Here is a 12,122-nt window from a genome sequence, read left to right on the forward strand (position 1 = left end):
TTTTCTCATTTAATTCCAGAAGGAAAATTTTCAAGTATATTACAAGTGTTTAACTACTTACAATTTATATTATTATTAGCAAACCACCACCTTATTCTTCTACCTAATTTCTTCTACTCTCTCATTCTAGCAAGTATTTGCTACACTTCTCTGATCTTATGGTTGGGTTTAGCCAAAGAAAAATCCCTGAAGAAGGCATGATGGTGGTAAAAAAAGCATTTCATATCTTAATTTTTTTCTTTTTCATTTTTCCATCTCCATTTCTTCTTGTATTCCTAGTCATTTTAAGCCTGTAAATCCGGTTCACTTCTCTATTATTCCAGATCTCACTGATTTCTGCTAGCTTCATTCTCACCTATGATAACTTTAGGTCTTGCTGGGTAATACAAAATATATTTCTATCTGGACCATGAAAATGTGATTCTGCTTGGAATAAACGGGTCTTTTCAGATGTAGTTAAGTAAGGATTTTGAAATAAGATTTATGACGGACACCAATTGAAGGAAGTGTTCTTACAAGACACAAAGTACTGAAGTTTAGAAAACAGACACAGAGAACATTGTATGAAGGTGGAGGAAGAGACTGGAGTGATTCAGGCACAAACCAAGGAAGACAAGAACTACCCAAAGCTGCAAGAACCAAGGAATGACCCTCTCTTAAGGCCTTTGGAGGAGGTGAGACCCCACAAAACCCAGTTTGGACAGTGACCTTGAGAACATAAGAGATTGATATCACATTGTTTTCAGCCACCAATTTGTGTAGATGTGTTCATTTGGGTCTAGGAATGAACTATCCCATGTAAATTATGCTCTGATTCAAATCTTTAATTTAAATGGTCCAGAATGAGTTTTGTATCCAGCTGTCTCAGCTAATGTATCATCCACCTTTTCTTCTATATGTCTACCTATTTTGGCTCACAAATTGACATTGTTTTTCTTTTATGTAAAATAAAACTGATTATCCTTTTATTTAGTGAGCTGAATCAATGAAATATCATCTCACAGGATTAATATTTTTCCCACAATTAGGCCACACATTAGTTCCAAAGTGTTTATGAAAGTGTATGTATCTGGAGCATTGATAGAGTAATTGGTTATCAAAGGGAAGTGACTTAGAGTACGGAGTAGATGTATACCCTAACAGTGTTCAGCCCCTCTAGATAGTCCTCTAGAGCAGATCCACTGAGGAAACCCACTTCCCTAAGAAGGAGGAAAGAATGTAAATCTCAGCATGTCGTTATAATTAAGAAAATACATACCTGTAAAAATTGCCAAATCAGTGATCAAATACATTTTTCTATTGATTTGTGTCATATTAGACCTAAAGAAAAAACATGGTTGCTTTGTTTTCTGTTCTTCAATTATTGGAGACTCACCAGACTAAGCAGAGTACATTCATAAAGGCTTTAGTTCAATGACAAGAAATATGGTTCAGTGATATAAAGGAAAATTCAGTCAATTATCTGGGGTCTGAGAGACACTCGCATCAGGAAATTTCCGCCTTTCCCCATTTCCCCACAAAGCAGGCTGTACTCTTGCTTGGCCTCAAATGTCCTATGCTGGGAATCTGGATTTGAGGCTGAGAGAGTATGGGAAGTAGAGATGGGGTCTCATCTCTCCTGGTTATGTCATATCACAGGGCAGCCAGGCTGTCAGTCAAACACATTAGGACTTTGACAACCACCGATAAAGAAGTGAGTGACATTTCCAGAGTAGTTTTGAACCTTCCACAGAACATCCTAAAGCACACTGTCCTATCTTAATGAAAGGATTCTCAACTAGGCATACATAGAGACAAGGACACCTTCCCCAGATCAAATGCGAATCCACTCTGTCACCACAAAGGTAAAGGCTAATTTCAATGTTTTGTAAGTTACTGCCAGATTTTCTCGTGGTGTGTTAGTGACCAAAAACTCAACATTTGAAGGAAATAGGAATTTATCATCTCAGAACATCTGTAGGTGATATCTGATGCAGGGTGGCTGGTTTCTGTGCTTGGGTCTCCATGGATGAATTCACGGTGTGGAGACTGTGAGGCAGAATATTTGGTTCTAGCTCAGCTAGGTTGTTTGCAGCATGGAGTTCCTTGTGGTGGTAAATTCCAGGTGCATTTTTCTGGAAGAATGCCAGCTGGGGACCAAGGATAGCTCCTGGAAACCAACCACACAGAGTCCTCCTACTGTCTTTCAATTATTGCTCACTGAATCCTGGATTGCTGACTCTGACCGCTGAACCTGAATTTTAAAAGGTTTATGTGATTCAGTCAGGTTTACAATGCTAATAGCCCTAATTAAAAGCAACTGAAGCTTGTCCTTAATGATAAATGTGAAAAAAGTTTTGAGGGGAGTACTGGGAATTGAACTCAGGGGGCACTCGACCACTGAGCAACATACCCAGCCCTATTGTGTATTTTCTTTAGAGATAGGGTCTCACTGAGTTGCTTAGCAACTCACTCAAGCCAATGTGAAATGATTTTACAGCAACATATAGATTATTCTTTGAATAAGTAGGAGGTGGTGCATGCATAGGAGGAAACATAAAGTTTGGGGCCATCTTAAAATTGTATTTAATAAAGTTATAAAGTAATAAAAAACAAAATATATGATATACAATGTATGATAGCAACAATGTGTTTATTTTTATTTGGATGTCACAAGTAATAAAAAGTAATATATAACTTCCCAAGAAAATTTTAATCAAAATTCCACATCTGTATGTATACAAACATCAATACATAAGTATTTACATGATTCTAATGAGAAAACACAATCTCAATCATCACCATTCCAAGTTTTCATTACTAAATATTTAAAGTATATTAATTATGTTTGAATTCATGAAAATAGTATTCTCTCAAAAAACAAATATAAGAGAAAGTTCCAGTTTAACAGTCCTTTAACTATTTCAACAGTTTATGAATTATCTGTAGGAAGCTCTGACTTAGTTGTATATAGTTTGATATATGTGTCTACCATTAAAAACAGATCATGTTTTGTATCAAAATTTATGTTAAACAGAGCCAAGTTACTTGACCTTTGGTCAGTCGAAGTGTTCCTCAATACGCTTTGAGAAGCTTGCATCCATTTTCATAATGTTCATTCTCAACCTTCATTCCAGGAAGAATACACAGAACCTTCAGTAATGCATATACATTAGGAAAAAACTTGATATCAGGCAGATGGAGGGCTTCATAAATGGTGGGTGGAAGCTCTATCTTTCCTTCTGTGTTTCCATTGCATTCTCTGTAAGGCATATGTAGGTCACTTAATCACTGAATATCTTTGCCTGCAGGCCTTTCATGAATACATCAGCCATTGGTAATCTGCCTATATACGTGATACCTATGTTGAGCTCTCATGCTTTGAGAAGGCGGCTGTTCTTCCAGAAGGCAACACTGGAAGTACCACATTTCACCTCTGTGTGACCTCTGCTAGTAGCTCTCTGGAGTTGTCTTTTAGTAAGGTCTTTTAGATATAAAATGTACTACTACCATGGATCCAGTTGTCAGATATTATTATCAATTTTGAAGAAATAAATTTTGAGGATGTGTAAGGAAAGCATGCATCTTATGAAATGTCACTATGAAGCCTACTGTTGACTTTGACTATTAGGAGTTTTAAGCGTGTTAAAATCTGAAATGGACAGTTAAGGGAATTAACCAGAGAGTTGTGTGCTTACCAAACAGATTTCAGGCTAGATTTTGTCTCTGTCAAATGATCTTAAAGAACAAGTTACTGCCAAAGTTTTAGTGGAAGAGACTGCCATTGTTCTCCCACATCTGGTTCTTGCTGTTTACATACCCTTTTTGAACCTATATCTTCATAAGCCTACACCTTCATTTTAGCAGGTTAATGTTGAACGCTTCTGCTTCATGCTCAAGACAGAATCAGAGGCCTTTGATATGGACAACTTGTCTGTTTCTTTTTCCATGACTATATCTACTGCCTCGTGTTGGTTTATAAGCAAAACCTGGAAAACCTACAAAATAAATGTTTTGCTCTTTATCTAGAAGTAATACAGAAAATATTATTGTCATTTTTGGTGAAGAAAATCAATTTTGTAGAGTTTATTTCAATCTAAATAAATGTGAATTTTGTTTTAAAAAAGAAGATAGTATTCAATTCTAAGAGTTAGGTGTTAATTAATTAATTAATTAATTTTGGTATCAGGGATTGAACCCAGAGACACTTAACCCCTGAGACACCTCCCAAGCTCCTTATTTTATTTTATTATTAAGATTTTCTTTAGACATAGTCATTTCCTAAATTCCTTATGGCCTCTCTAAGTTGCTGAGACTGGCTTTCAACCTGCAAACTTCCTGCCTCAACCTCCCAGTTCTCTGGGATTACAGGCAGGAGCAACCACACCCTGCTGAGATATCTCAATCCAGGCATTAGAAGAGCAAATGTTGACAATTCAACAGTGCCTAATTGGGAGAGATATCGTTACCCTCATACACTACTGTTGGTAAAACAACTTTGAAAAACATTTGATAGTGTCCTAAAATTTTAATCAGAAATCTGAAATTCTACCCAACCATTCCACTGCAAAATATATCCCCAAAGAACACTTATTTTAAGGGAATGAAATGAAAACATATGCAAATATAAAAATATTCATGATAATATACAACATCTCCATTTATAATTACACAAAGCTACAATGTGGATTACCGTCGCTCCCAGCCCGGGTTGCTCCAAGCAGCTCGCTGCCGCTTCTTACTTTTAAGGCCCTACCAGCAGAAGACATGTACTCTTCAGAAGTTCATGAAGCAGCTTCCCATTTATTCAGATAACACCCTCAATATATAAGCAGTCTCTTGCATAAGCAATTGTAACCAGATAAACCAGATATGTCCATTCAATCCTGTTAAAGGTCAAGCGATCATAGATAAAGCATACATGTAAAGTATATCTGTCCACGTGCTAGGCGGCTGAACTGATTATCATACAGCCAATTGTAGACACTTCCTGCCTTTCTCCAGGAATAATCAGGACGCCATTTGCTCTCTGCCAGTCGCCATCTTTCGATGCATGTGGCGTACCCTGGGCCCCGGGTCTTGCCCACCACACTAGAACTAATAAAAAGTCAGTTGAGGGAATAGCAAATTGTGGTGCATTTAGTCAGTGCACTTTTATTCAGAAACAACAATTAGTGAACTATGATATACACAGGAACTTGGATGACTCTTCCATCCTCACCCTGAAGGAGAGACCACACACATAAGAGTACATTCTGAATAATTATGAATGACTTACAAGTTAAGAAAGCCAGTCAGTGCTTTCCTAGGGTGAAGAGTGGAGGGAGGAGGAGTTCCAAACTTACATGAGGAGGAGTTTATGGAAAATGCAAATATTCTATACCTTGATTATTATGATGGTATCAGAAACATACATATCTGATATCTCATTCAATTTTAAATCTCATTGAAAATATTTTAAACTTTGTAGTTCATTTAGTGAAAATTCACCTCATACTATCATTACCTAAATAGCAAGATGATAATGAAAAATAATACTGATGTTGTATAAGATGCAAGTATACCTGTCAAAAAAAATTAAATACATGGTCATGCACCATGATAATTATTCTGTTGTAGAAAGTATTCATGATAAACTTAAATATTAATGGCTACATACCGTAGCATTCTATTTTGCTTTTGAAACTTTTTCAGAAATATAGGGTGTGCCATGTAAGGGAAGCTACTTTTAACTTCCCTTTTCACTCCCAGAACTATCTGGCAATAGACAATAAATACATTGTGTTAGTAACAGCATTCTGACACTGATAGTAATTGGCTAGATTTGACTCGAAACAAAGAAGCATATGTAAGAACTAAATTAAAAATAAAATCACCAGGGTGATGTCAAATAACTATATTAAATTTTTTTAAATTCCAAGAAAATGCAGCAAGCAAAGACCTCAAAAGAGCAAGGTTTTAAAGACTTTGACTCTTCTATCTGTAAGCAAATTCTAAATCTAGACTTGCTGGAACATCAAGTGGGGTCTAAAGGGAGGACAGGGTGCAGGAGGCTTGAGTGCTGAAATACCGTTTAGATGAAATCAAAAGAGGATGAACAAGGTTAGGTGTGGAGCGAGGTGCCAACAGGAAAACCACTTGGGATTTCTTTCTGGAGTGAGTGTTCTTCAAATCCACACAGCAACAGCTGTCTGACTTAAGAAAAAGGGAAAGTAGACCAGCACAGCCACTTCCAGGCACCCAGGTAATACCAGTGCAGGCTGGTGAGAATCTGTTGGTGTTGTTCATTGGTCTCTGAATCTGAAGGGGATGACTTACACCATAGAGAAATTTGTTACAAAAGGTTGTAGATGTTAAAAAACTGAATTCCGTGAGATCAGGGAAGGATCTGCTGTGTTTGAGAGAAATAATACAACACATCATTAGTAACCAAAAGCTGGTACTATGGTTTCATGCTCTCCAAAATGTTCCTGTGTCTTTGACATAAAGCATTGTTCTCCGGCATCATCCTATTTAGTTTGAAATGAATGACCAGATTTCTTTAGTTATAGATCATTTTTAATCAGCATATACTGTTTTATGTGTGGACTCTGACTAGTTTCCCCAATGTCCTATGGGCTAAAGTGATGTGCATTATGTGTTGATGCTCTTTACAGTGTGTTTCCTCTATATGGTCTGTGTTCAATTTTAAGTTCTCTGAGTGCTAGTTGTCCCACAGGGACTACAAAAATGGCTTAGGGAACTCAGCAGTGGGGTACAGATTAAAGGAACTCGACTTCCCTAGATGCTACATGCAAAATTGTACTGTGCAAGGGACTTGCTTGTTTTGCTAAGTCATTGGCATATCTGAGGTATTTTTTCCAATTTCCTGGATATTTTCAGATGTCTTATAGATTAATAAACATCTTTTCTAGTGAAGGATATCCTTTCTAATGAAGATTAGATAAATCTGCTTTAATTCTGAATGGACATTCAATGTGTCCCAGACAGCAGTAAAGTCGAGATTGTGGTAATTCATGAGTGCAGTTCTTATTTGTGGATATAAGTGAAAAAAAAAAAAAAAAAAAAAAAAAACACAAGAGGGAAAAAAATTGATAATAAAAAAGTATGAAAGGGGGGGAGGTGGTATGAAAGATGGTGCAATGAGACAGACATTTTTACCCTATGTACATTTATGATTACATGAATGGTGTGAATCTGCATGGTGCACAAACATAGAAATGAAAAGTTGTACCCCATTTGTGTACAATGAATCAAAACGCAGTCTGTAAAAAAATAAAAAATGTATGGAGCAGCAACGTAGATGTATGCAGTAGTAAAGGAAAGCAGATTCAAAACCTCCAAGGATTGTGCTTTTAGAAACCCACAGTCCATGCTCGTGGAAACCCAAACAGGAAGGCACAAAATTGATTCCACATTGTTATGATTATAGGCTCATGACTTCTTGCTTGAGACTATTCTCCACATATACCTGTAAACAGTTAAATAGGATAGGGTGTTCGGATGAAACTTTCTTCTTTTCTTTCTGCCTTAATCTTGTTTAAAATATTTATTTGGGGGACAGTCTGTGATTTTCAAGCACCATACTTTTACTGAAGCCTGAATAGCCAGCACTACACCAATTTTAAAATACCTAGATATTTGTCAGCATGCATGACATGCTTTAATTTTCACAAATATGAATTTAGGGTTCAAGTGATCCAGCTTTGAAAAGGGCTCTCACCACCCCAAATAGGGAGACTCAAAGTGGAGAATTATATGTTACACAATATATGTCACATTTAGTAGAGGCCTGGATGGCCTGAACCTGAAAAAATAAATAAATAAATAAGTAAATAAATAAATAAATAAAAAGTGAAGAAGGGACATCCACCTCACTTGCTGAAGTCCTTAAATATGAAGCTTTGAAAGGTTTTAACTTCCTGTGGCATGAATTGCTGGACAGTTAAGTGATATTTCACTACCAGTAAATTTCTTCCTCAGAGGAAGGCTCTAGGCCACAGAGGGGCTGGGCAGAAGGATGGGCCTATCCAAAAGCCACAACCAAGAAAAATGAACCTGAACGCTTGCCAAACAGGAGTCCTCTAGAAATTAAATTGGTACACAAGAGGAGATGTTCCCCAGGGTTAACAGGACAATTGCTATTTAAGAACAGTTCATGTTTCCTGCAAATGAACCTGATAGAGAATGAGTGTCTTCCCAAGAAAGAAAGAGCTGAAAAGTTTATACAATAAAAGTCACTTAACACTGTCATAGACTGCTTCATGCAAATCTATAAAGGTAGGCTTTATCTGTGTTGTTAGACTATTTTATTCAAGGATAATTGTAAATTAATAAAACAGAAAATCATGAAAATATAACATCCAAACCTGAAAGTTCATTATCTATATAATACATGCATATCTTAAATTTTATATTATAAAATGAACAATATTGAATATATGTAAATAATGATAATGCCACTTATGGGGTAAACGATTCATTTAAACTAAACTTGAAAATAAGTACAAAAAATATTGAAACATGAAGATATTTGGTCACTTTTATTTTATACTGTGCATGCTATTCCATAGGGACACTGAAGAGAGTGTATTCTGAGTAGAGTGAGAGTTGAGTTATCTGGGCAAAATTTAAAAAAGCAAATAGGCAGATGCCTAAGAGCTGCTCTTAATTAGACCTTTAAATGTGCAAGTTGTAGAAGTCCTTGGGGTAGGCAAATGTCCATATTTAAGGAGCACTTTAAAAAGAACAAATATCTTAAAAGCAGATGGAATATCTATGATGCTATAAGTAGTCTTACTAAGCAAATTTAAATATCAAAAGAGTTAAGCCTTCTACATAGAGAAAAAAATCAACCCATTCAAGACACGTAATATGGACTATTTTTTCCTGAAAGTGAGCTTTTTCATAATACAAACTCAAAATTGATATTTAGAACATAGTGGAAAAATGTATGTCTTTTTAAAGCAGCTCATGTATAATTGTTATTCTATTAAATATAACTTACAATGAAATAATTATAAAACACTGATATGAAGTTACTTTGATTAAGAAATGTGTACTAAGTGATATATTTTAAAGCATAAATAACATTAAAGGAAAACTTCGTTTTAAGCTGACACTTTGTAACAAATAAGTTTCATATATATATATATTTAGTGTAGATTATATTTAATATGATTTAAAGTAAAGCATTCCTGAAGCAAACTTATAATCATTAAGAATACAAGATATATAGTGGTATAGAAATATGCAATAATAATTATTAAAATTAATTATTTGTGAAATAAAATACTTAAAGGATCTAATTTTTCTTTAACTTCAATTTACGGTTTAAGTTGTTAATGTACAGGAAATACACACCCAGAGGTGAACCTTAGGTAGCTTGCAAGAGTTGACTGAATTTGAGTGGTATTACATGTCACTTTAAAACTCTGAATTTTTCCAGAAAATAGAGACTTGAATTTAAAATGAAAAATTAGAGCATTATGTTTTATTACCTTTGATTAATAAAAACATGATCGTATACAAAATTGTATTACCTTTGGTTAAAAACATAAACATTTACAAAACAGGAGGATATATAATTTTACTTGAGCACATCTGTTTTTTCTATTTTGTTCCTTCTAAGTCAAATAATATTTATTTCATTTATGTTCTAATTACTACACAACAAAATTTGGGATTGTATAGCATTGTTATATTTTGTTTATCACTGAAAGTTATTATATTAATAAGTGTAATATTATGAAATATCGCCATTCACCTTAACCATACATAAAGGATTGGATTGGATTGGATTCTTGCCATTTTCTTTCTCCTAAGAGGAATAATTTAAGTAGTGTCTCTTACTTTGAATCATTTCCAAATAAAATACTGAACACCATACAAGGTAGACAAACATTTTTTAGAATCAGTACTAATCTCAAGTAATAAATAGTTATAGTCCTTACCTCTCAGGTCTTTTAGTAATAATAAAATAAAAGGCATATAGAAAGATCAGGCCAAATTTCAACACTTGAGCTAAGAAGCAATTTGTGTTTTGGGTAGTGGAACAACAGAATAGAGATAAGAATATAAATAAACTGTGACAGAGGATAAAGATAAGAATCTAAACAAAAATGTGATGGAGACCTCCTGAATATTTCAACTTGAGAGTTTGGGACTTTCTTAAATTTAAGAGATTATTCTAAGATCTCTCTCTGTTCCTACAATAAACAGGTCACACAAAGGAAAAACACTTTAGAGAATATTTTTTTCATGTTGCCTGAAACAGTGAATAAACTTAAAAGAATATTAACAAGAATAAGTAACATTTGTAGACTTGTAAAAATGCCAAACTCTCTTAAAGCTGCTTTACATATCTTAAGATCAGTAATTTACATACTAATCCTAAATTTGCATGCAGTGCTTAGTCTGTTTTTTTTTTTTTTTTTTTTTCTAAGAACCTGTGGCAGGGTAATAGAGTGATTTGTATGACTCACAGCCAGCAGGAAGAGGAGCTATAATTCAATTCCAGTCCATCTTGGTAGGACTCTGTCCCACACTTGCATGACTACCCTTATTACTGTTCAGAGGACAAGGTCCAAAGTCACAGGTTCGTAGGAATGATAGGCAAGGCTGGGATCCCTGAAGAGCCACAGACAGAAGACCTTGGGTGCAGTATCTAAAGTAGCACTTGATTTAATAATTTTACATGAACTAAATGGCCCCTGAGAATGAATGAGTACTTCTTAAATATTTTGTTGAAGGAGTCAACATCAACTTTCAATCATCCTGACCCAAAGGAAAAGAAAGAATGGGACAAAGTGCCTGTAAAGTAAGCTGATAACTGTACAAAATAAAATTTCCTAAGCAATGTGACATCACCTGGGGCGATGGGCTAATGCCTAGTTTCTATTGTGTACCTAATTATATGTTTAGAAACAAATAGATGACAATCACCTTAAAATGGTATTTTGCCAATGTCATCTCATTTAATTCTCACAAATAAGTTACTTAATAGAAATATTAAATAGCTTTGTCTTATATCACAGATAATAAATGGTGGAGTTAATGTTCAAACACAAGTTCAATAAAATAAATTTGCATTGACTTGCAATGATGATACTTATGGGAAAATTATGACATCATTTATTGTTATGGAGTCTCAATATGTTAGTTTCTAAACCATGAAAATAGAAAAGTTTGTAGAAATGTTTGGTTTGATTGTGTTTTTTGTTTCTTTGTTTGTTTTGTGTTTTGTTGACAGTGATGGGCCACCCTGCACATGGAGTTTAAGTTAGTGGCCAGTCACTTTTTACTCATGGGCCACACACATATGATCACATTCCTCACTGACCACCTTGGTTTCCCTGGGTTACTTTCTTAATTGAGTCTATCTGGATCCATGTTCCCATACTAAGTAAAATCCTGCAATATCCCCACTCAATAGCCCAAATAAAGATACATTTTTCCTTTTGTCATAAAATATTCTCTATTTTTCCAGCTTCCTATAATTAAGAAATATGTAATAAAGGTATTTACCTACAAATCAAGTGATGGGAGAATATGGAGAGTTGAACTATACACTTAAACATGTACTCTATTTAAAAAAGCTACAAGGAAAGATCATAAAAGTTTCACAATAAGGAAGTAATATTTGTGAAAATAAACATGCAACATGATTTAAGCATTATACATTGCATTGATATATCAAGACATAATATGGTACCCCACCGTTACACACAAGTTTAATGTGTTGTATAATCATTAACATTTTTTTTATAGAAGAGGGCTAGGAGTGTAGCTCAATGGATCTGGGTTTGGGTGCCAGCACCACTAAAACAGAAATAAAATTTTTAAACTGTGGGAGAAGATAATATATGATCCTATTGAAGTATGCTTGAGAAATTTCACAGAGAAGGGAAAGAGGAATATAATTAATTAAACCTCAGGTACCATGGCAGGCCTATGGATTTATCCTCAGGAGTTGCAAATTTTATTTTAATTGGGTATACTTTGGATTATGCTGGGCTATGGACACAATGGAAAGATTCTAAACAAATTTCACGGGAATGTGTGCAGTGATCATGCATTGAGTCTAAGGTAGGAAAAGGTGGAATGTGTTAGGAGTCACATTCTTACACTGCAAACAATCCCAG

The sequence above is a fragment of the Sciurus vulgaris genome (assembly GCF_902686455.1).
Source record: "Sciurus vulgaris genome assembly, chromosome: 11".
Lineage (NCBI taxonomy): Eukaryota > Metazoa > Chordata > Mammalia > Rodentia > Sciuridae > Sciurus > Sciurus vulgaris.